Consider the following 6,905-nt stretch of genomic DNA (forward strand, 5'->3'; position numbering starts at 1 on the left):
ATATGTGTATATGTGTATATATGTATATATGTGTATATGTGTATATGTGTATATGTGTATATATGTGTATATGTATGTATATGTATATATATATGTATATGTATATGTATATGTGTATGTGTATGTGTATATGTATATGTATATGTATAATGTATATGTATATGTATATGTATATATGTATATGTATATATATGTGTGTGTGTTAAGGAACAGATTCTGAATAAGAAACTAAACCTTATCTTTATGTCATAAAACATATGTAATAGATACAGCGCTTCTACGCTTTCATATTAACAAATATTTACTCATTTGAAAACAGGAAATTGACAGTCCAAAGTTCAGACTTCTGTTAATCGATCAATGACCACATATGGACTGATAAATCAATTCCTTTCATGCTTAATCATATTCATAGCAGCTCTTTTCCAGTTTACAGTGAAAGTCAATGGTGACCAAAACTGTCAAGTGCCAAAGAGGACAAAAATATGACTTGTCTGCTGTCTTCCAAGACTTCTGAAGTTATAAAATGGACTAAAACGATGTCGTCAGTCACTAACCATTCAGTTTTGAGTGAACTGTTCCTTTAAGGTGGTTAATTAAGCTGGTCTGGGTTCGCTCCGGTTAGCTGAACCCATTCTGCTTTGGCACGACTACTGCTTGTGCCCTGAGTAACCCGTTTCTCTCTTTGTTGGCTGTCCATTAGTGTGCTACTTTGTATAAGTGGAATAAAAAGCTTTTCTGAATGGCAGTGAAGATAATCAATGCTGCTGATGTTCAAGATGAACCAGCCTCACCTGAACGACCGTCACGACATCTCCATGAAATATATGAGCATATGTAAGATATATGTCTGTTGTGCTCGAAAGAGACTGAAAGTTGTGACACAGCCGTGAAAAGAGCCGTGTGTGCACTGCAGACAGAGCTGTTTGTGTGTGAATGAGAAAGAAATTGGCTAGTTGAGTTGTTTGAATTACTAAGTCTAAGGGAAGTCATGTATGTTTAGGCTCAGTATGACTGCTGAACACTGATTAGACATGTTGTTTAGAGATATATGGATGCTAAACAGTGTTTTAGTAGCGTATCTGACCAATATTACATATATTTAATTTCTATTTATGTGGTATGATACCTAAATTCCCTTTTAAAATGATTAATTTTGAATGTTTTATGTTTTAATTAATTTATACAAAATAGTATAGTTTTTTTTAATGTTGTCCATTTATTTGGTACTGGCCATAATATGAAAATAATTATTTTTATTTTTTATTAGAATTATTACATATTTTATTATTATAATAATTCTATTTTTATTATATTATAGTTATTATATGCACTATAATTCAAGTTTTGTGTTCTGTAAGATTAGTCTCTACTGCTCACCAAGGCTGCATTTATTTGATAAGAAAATGCAGTAAAATAGTAAAATATTATTGCAATTTAAAATAACCGTTTTCTATGTGAATATCTGCTAAAATGTAATTTATTTCTGTGATCAAAGCTGAATTTTCAGCATCATTACTCCAGTCTTCAGTGTCACATGATCTTCAGAAATCATTCTAATATGCTGATTTGCTGCTCAAGAAACATTTCTGATTATTATCAATGTTGAAAACAGTCGTGCTGCCCAATATTTTTGTGGAAAACATGACAGATCTATTTTTCAGGATTCTTTGATGAATAGAAGGTTCAAAAGAACAGCATTTATTTATCTTTTGTAACATTATAAATGTCTTTACTGTGACTTTTGATCAATTAAATGCACTTGCTAAGGGTGCTCCGATCAGGTTCATTTTGGCCTGAGTTAAATCTAGTTGAACTAGTCAACTGTGCAGCACAAAACTAGTCCTAATCCTTCCATGTGAACGTCATGTGTCTTCCTCACTCATCAGCCCCTGAAGCTCAAAGTACGCTGATAAAAGCCGGGTTTCCTGCTATTATTGTGCCGTGTGTGTAGGAGTGGAAGTGATTTATTGGGCTCTTCTGCGTCCGTGGATGTATTGAAAGTGAGTCCTCGGGGTTGTTTCGGGTCACGTCTCGTGTCAGATCCTGCTGGTTTTCCTCTCTGTGGTTGTGAAGTGAGTGTGTGTTTGTGTTAATCGTGTCACTGGCGGCACCGGTCGAAGCAGACGGGGCAGATTTCCCTCACACCCCTCCGAAAACCAACCTCCTGCGCTCTGATTGGCCCTCGTGCGGACTGGCCCATGGTCTGATTGGCTGCCGGGTCTGTGCGGGTGGGTGGGGCTAACAAGGTTTGAAACAGGAAATGTTTCAATATCTCTGTGGGATACTCCCCTGTCATTCGGACTCCACACGGTAAGCACACTCAAAATACAACAGGAATAGTCAGGAATGTGAGTGTGTGTTAAGGTTTCAGTCAGCGTATGTGTGGTGGGGGAGTCACACACACTCAACGGGAGACTGAAGTGTGTGTGAGCTGTGTGGACGTCATTTAATCTTCTTGGGCTTTTTCTGGTGAAATAGTGCACTTGTTAAATATGAACTCCGATATAAGAGGTTTAAACCACATATGAAAGCATATTTGTTTAAAACTCACGAGTGGACATGTTTAAAGGGGTCATATGATGCGATTTCAATTTTTCCTTTCTCTTTGGAGTGTTACAAGCTCTTGGTGCATAAAGAAGATCTGTAAAGTTGCAAAGACTAAAGTCTCAAATCCAAAGAGATATTCTTTATAAAAGTTCAGTCAACCACGCCTACCTAAAACGGCTCGTTCTAACACGCCCCCACATATCTACCAAACTATCTGGGAAGATTTGCATAATGCCGCCCAAATGTTCATGCAAAGAAAGAAGGCGTAACTTTTATTCTCGCTGTAGTATTGTTGACGCTGCAGCCATGTCGTGAAGGTTGAAATGGGAGGTTGTTTGTTCCTCAGAACCAGTCTGATGACTTTTTAGATTTTCTTTGTGCTGATTCTGTGGTGAAGTCGTGGTAAAATGTGTTAAATGGAGCTTATAGTACTACACTTAAGCTGTAGTTGAATTATGCTAATTCTTACCAGATCTTGTTTTGTGAGGTTGTTCTTGTCAGGGGTTTGTGAAATAATTGGCTGGCTTAAATCTGGACTCAAGTATAAGAGGTTTAAACCTCATAAAAAAGTGTATTTGTTTAATACTAAACCGTAAAGGTGTGGATGGAGGTTGTTGAAATGGGAGGTTGTTTGTTCATGACAACTAGTCTGATGACTTTACATTTTATTTACTGATTTTGTGGTAAAATTCTGGGAAAATGTGTTAAATTAAGCACTTTTACTGAAGCAATTTATACTATAATGTAGGGCTGCACGATTAATCGCATGCGATATTTAACGCGCATCTTCGGCTTTACTGATAAGATGCGCGTTAAATATCGCATGCGATTAATCGTGCAGCCCTACTATAATGCAAATCTCAGCTGCCTGATTTGTTTAAATTTCACCACAAAATATAACTATATTTTCATCCGGCTCTTTATATGAAGTCGTATATATAAGTATGTCCAACTTTATCCGATTGCATACAGTACACTCAAATAAAGCAATAGATATACAGGGCTCGCAAAATCGCTAGCCCGACGTCTCGGGGCTATTGTGTTTTCCACTCGGGCTACCTTAAATGCAGATCTCCCACGGGTCCTTAAACTCCTAAAGTGAGTTGTATCAAACTTAAGGCCATAAAAAGTTTTAAATATGTTAAATGTTATAAGAAATGTCTTAATTATAATTTACAGTTGGGAACGGAAAGACAAGAGTCGCTGGATTAAACTTCAAAAGGCAACGATGTCACTGAATAAATATGAGCGCTGCACGTTTCAAGTCAAAACGCGGCACGGATGTCTTTATTTAAATGTAGAGGGAACCGACTGTTCTCAGAAACGTGTCGTTGGCATTTTAATTTCATTTTACTTATAATTCCTGATAAAGCAGCGTTTATGAGCGCGGAGCTGCTTTTTGTGCAGCCGTTACCGGGGAAACCACAATATTTCAGCGTTCCTAAAGCGCCACCTCGTGGCAGAGAATGAATTTGCATTTCCAATAAGCCTTTCTTGCTGTTTATGGTCAGATCAATGCAAATATCAACTCATGTTTTTATGGAGCAAACACATAGAGTTGTAAATGAGATAGAAGTTAATGTGCCTTCTAAAAATCTAAACAATTAAGACAGTAATATTTATACGTTTTAAATTAACATAATTTATATGCTTGATTTATCCCTTTTCATAAAAATGGTATAAAGGATGAAATGCTGTTGTATAAGATTTGTTTTTGTGAAAACCTGTATCTGAACTGTAAATCATGTAATTTTATGGCTCAGTACTGTATGCTACCACAGACATTGTCCAACCCCACTCATACATTTACTTGTGCAGCTCTTAAAATGGGTCATAAATTGCCTTACATTAATTTAAAAAAATTCTGCAGATACCCTGTAAATAGTGAAATATTCCTTCCTTCATATTTGTTGATATTTGTGTATTGAAAATATTTTTTATTGACATTTAAACTCCTATCTGATTTTCTATATATATATATATTTTTTTTTTAAAGGTATTTTTTTTATTCGGGCTAGTTAAAATAATTTTCGGGCTACCAAAACTTGAAGAGTACCTGCCCGAAGGGCTACCAGAGATTTTGAAATTTTGCGAGCCCTGATATAGCAAATCTCAACTGTTTGATTGCTTGTATCTTCGCAAAATCTAACTATATTATCATCCGTCTCTAATTTGCTAAATGCAACTACAAGGCATACAGATATTAAGGCATTATAAACATAAACATCATGATTTTCTGTAAAGCTCCTTTGAAACTGTTTATTGTGAAAAGTGCTGTACATATAAATTTGGTAGATTAAATCATAATCGGATTATTCAAATTATGTAATAAGTAAATAAAGGGGCGGGGCATGTGAATAACTTTGAATGATGGGCGTCTTGTTTTGTGTTTCGGTTTGACTTGATAACGTGATTCTAAAGAAACCGGCTCAGCAAACATAAGTGCATGAGAAGATAATTCCTTCTTTTGATTGTGAAACCTGTCGTCCAAGGGCTCGCCGTCAGATTTCCTGCGGTTGCAGTTTTTCCCTTTCCTGAGGATGCTAGAGTGTTGTGAGTTCATGTGATCGAATCATCCTCTGTCAACTAGGCTTGCCACAATAGACGGTGCTGACGGTGATACCGTTGTTAAGCAGCAACACCGGTTATGTCACTTGCCCACCGCGGCACCGACCCCCACCGTCATTTTGATTTTTTTATAGTAATAAAAATCATTTAGTTCAGTAAAAGAACAGACACCACAATTAAAAACTGAACGCGGATGCTCAATGCAGCGTGCCGAATGACAGTCGCATCACAGATCAGATTTCATTTCTCCAGTGAGGAGAGTGAGTCGAGCTGACTGACAAGAAGAGTGAGGTGAGACAGACAAGACAATCACGGACGATTTAGTTTCGAAACAAAATGCAAAAGCACCTGTTTGGCAGTATTTTGAAAAGCCTGTTGACTTTTGCTGTTTATCTAAGGTGATTTTGGAACTTTCTTTTAAACATTCGTTTCTTATTTAATTGGTTCCACAATTGTTTGCTGATTTTTACTTTATTTAAACTTTGTGTAATTTATGTATTTTATTTGACATCAAGGTGTATGCCGTGCCTCCAAGCTTTCTTATTCGTTTTGCTAATAAACGTTCTACGTTTATTATTTATTTGGTTATATATATTATACGTTTACTTAGCCTATTTCCAGTTTTGTATACCTATTTAAACTTTATGTAAGTTATTTGTTATTTTATATTAGGCATAGCCTGCCCTATAGCATGGTGTATTTTTATTTGTTTTCTTAATAAAACTTCTATGTTTTATATATAGGCTAAAGTGAGTTTGACGTTGTATTTTGTTGTTGCATTCAAGCAATTGACACCGAATTACCACTAATTCGAAAGTGAAAGTAAAATGCGCACGGTGCTTTTAAGCTATTTAAAAGTGAGGAAAAGAGGGAAAATTCAAACGAACAATTGCTTTACGCCGAATTGCCGCTATTTGAAAGTGAAAGTAAAATGCACACTGCACTTTTAAGCTATTTGAAAGCGAGGAAAAGAGGGAACGCCCCCACGGTGATACCGGTATTATCGGTATTGTCACACGTCGATTAACCGGTGGGAAAATATCCTCACCGTCACAGCCTTACCGTCAACATCTCGACTCTCTCAGCGGACCGTTTCTGTCTTCTCATTATCGGCCTGAAGCGGTTTGATCCAGATTGATTTGATTTTAGGTGTTGCGGTGGTTTGAGGTTTCTCTGAAAAGGAAGATCTGCAGCTGGTCTGTTCAGAAATCTGGGTTGTGGCCGGTGGCTGATGGTGTTTTTAGATCTGGTCATTTCGCTCTTGTTTTAGACTGCGGCGCTCATACATGCCAACAGAGTGTCTGTTTGATAGATGTGTTGTGGTTTTGCTGCGTTACTGTGTGATTTCATGTTTCTTTTGTGATTTTAGGAAGTAAACGATGTGGCAAAGCAACACAAAGTCTTCAGAGTGCGCCTGTTAAAAGAGTTTGCATGCCTGAAAGAAAAGAGCCAGTTTCATATGCATTAATGCAAAATATAACTTCGATTTGATGGATAATTTTGCACTATAATGATCATTACAGTGGTCTAGTAAATTGTTGTAGATCGTGTTATTATATTGGTGTAATAATACACTCATTTCACAATTCGGTTCAATAAATGATACTAATCTCATGATACAATGCTTTAAACAAAGCCAAAAGTTAGAGTTATAATGTGATTTGAAAATAAAATAAAATTATTAGTGAAAGTGAAAGTGACGTGACATGTGGCCAAGTATGGTGACCCATACTCAGAATTAGTGCTCTGCATTTACCCATCCAAAGTGCACACACACAGCAGTGAAC

At 36.6% G+C, this 6,905-nt stretch overlaps 1 protein-coding gene across 8 annotated transcripts in view; it reads left to right on the forward strand.

Moving 5' to 3' along the window:
- Positions 1 to 6,905, forward strand: part of hycc1 (hyccin PI4KA lipid kinase complex subunit 1) — a 67,107-nt gene that overhangs the window by 14,059 nt on the left and 46,143 nt on the right. Inside the window, exon 1 of one of the 8 annotated variants that reach the window (XM_016459286.1) lies at positions 2,262 to 2,313. The exons of 6 other annotated variants lie outside the window; for them this stretch is intronic. The gene's annotated coding sequence lies outside the window, so the exon portion shown is untranslated. Of the gene's footprint in view, positions 1 to 2,261; positions 2,314 to 6,905 lie in introns of those variants that run through there. One more of the 8 variants, XM_016459282.1, reaches the window with a different exon arrangement.

Source organism: Sinocyclocheilus anshuiensis, unplaced genomic scaffold (assembly GCF_001515605.1).
Source record: "Sinocyclocheilus anshuiensis isolate Anshui unplaced genomic scaffold, SAMN03320099.WGS_v1.1 scaffold1172, whole genome shotgun sequence".
NCBI classification, from domain to species: domain Eukaryota; kingdom Metazoa; phylum Chordata; class Actinopteri; order Cypriniformes; family Cyprinidae; genus Sinocyclocheilus; species Sinocyclocheilus anshuiensis.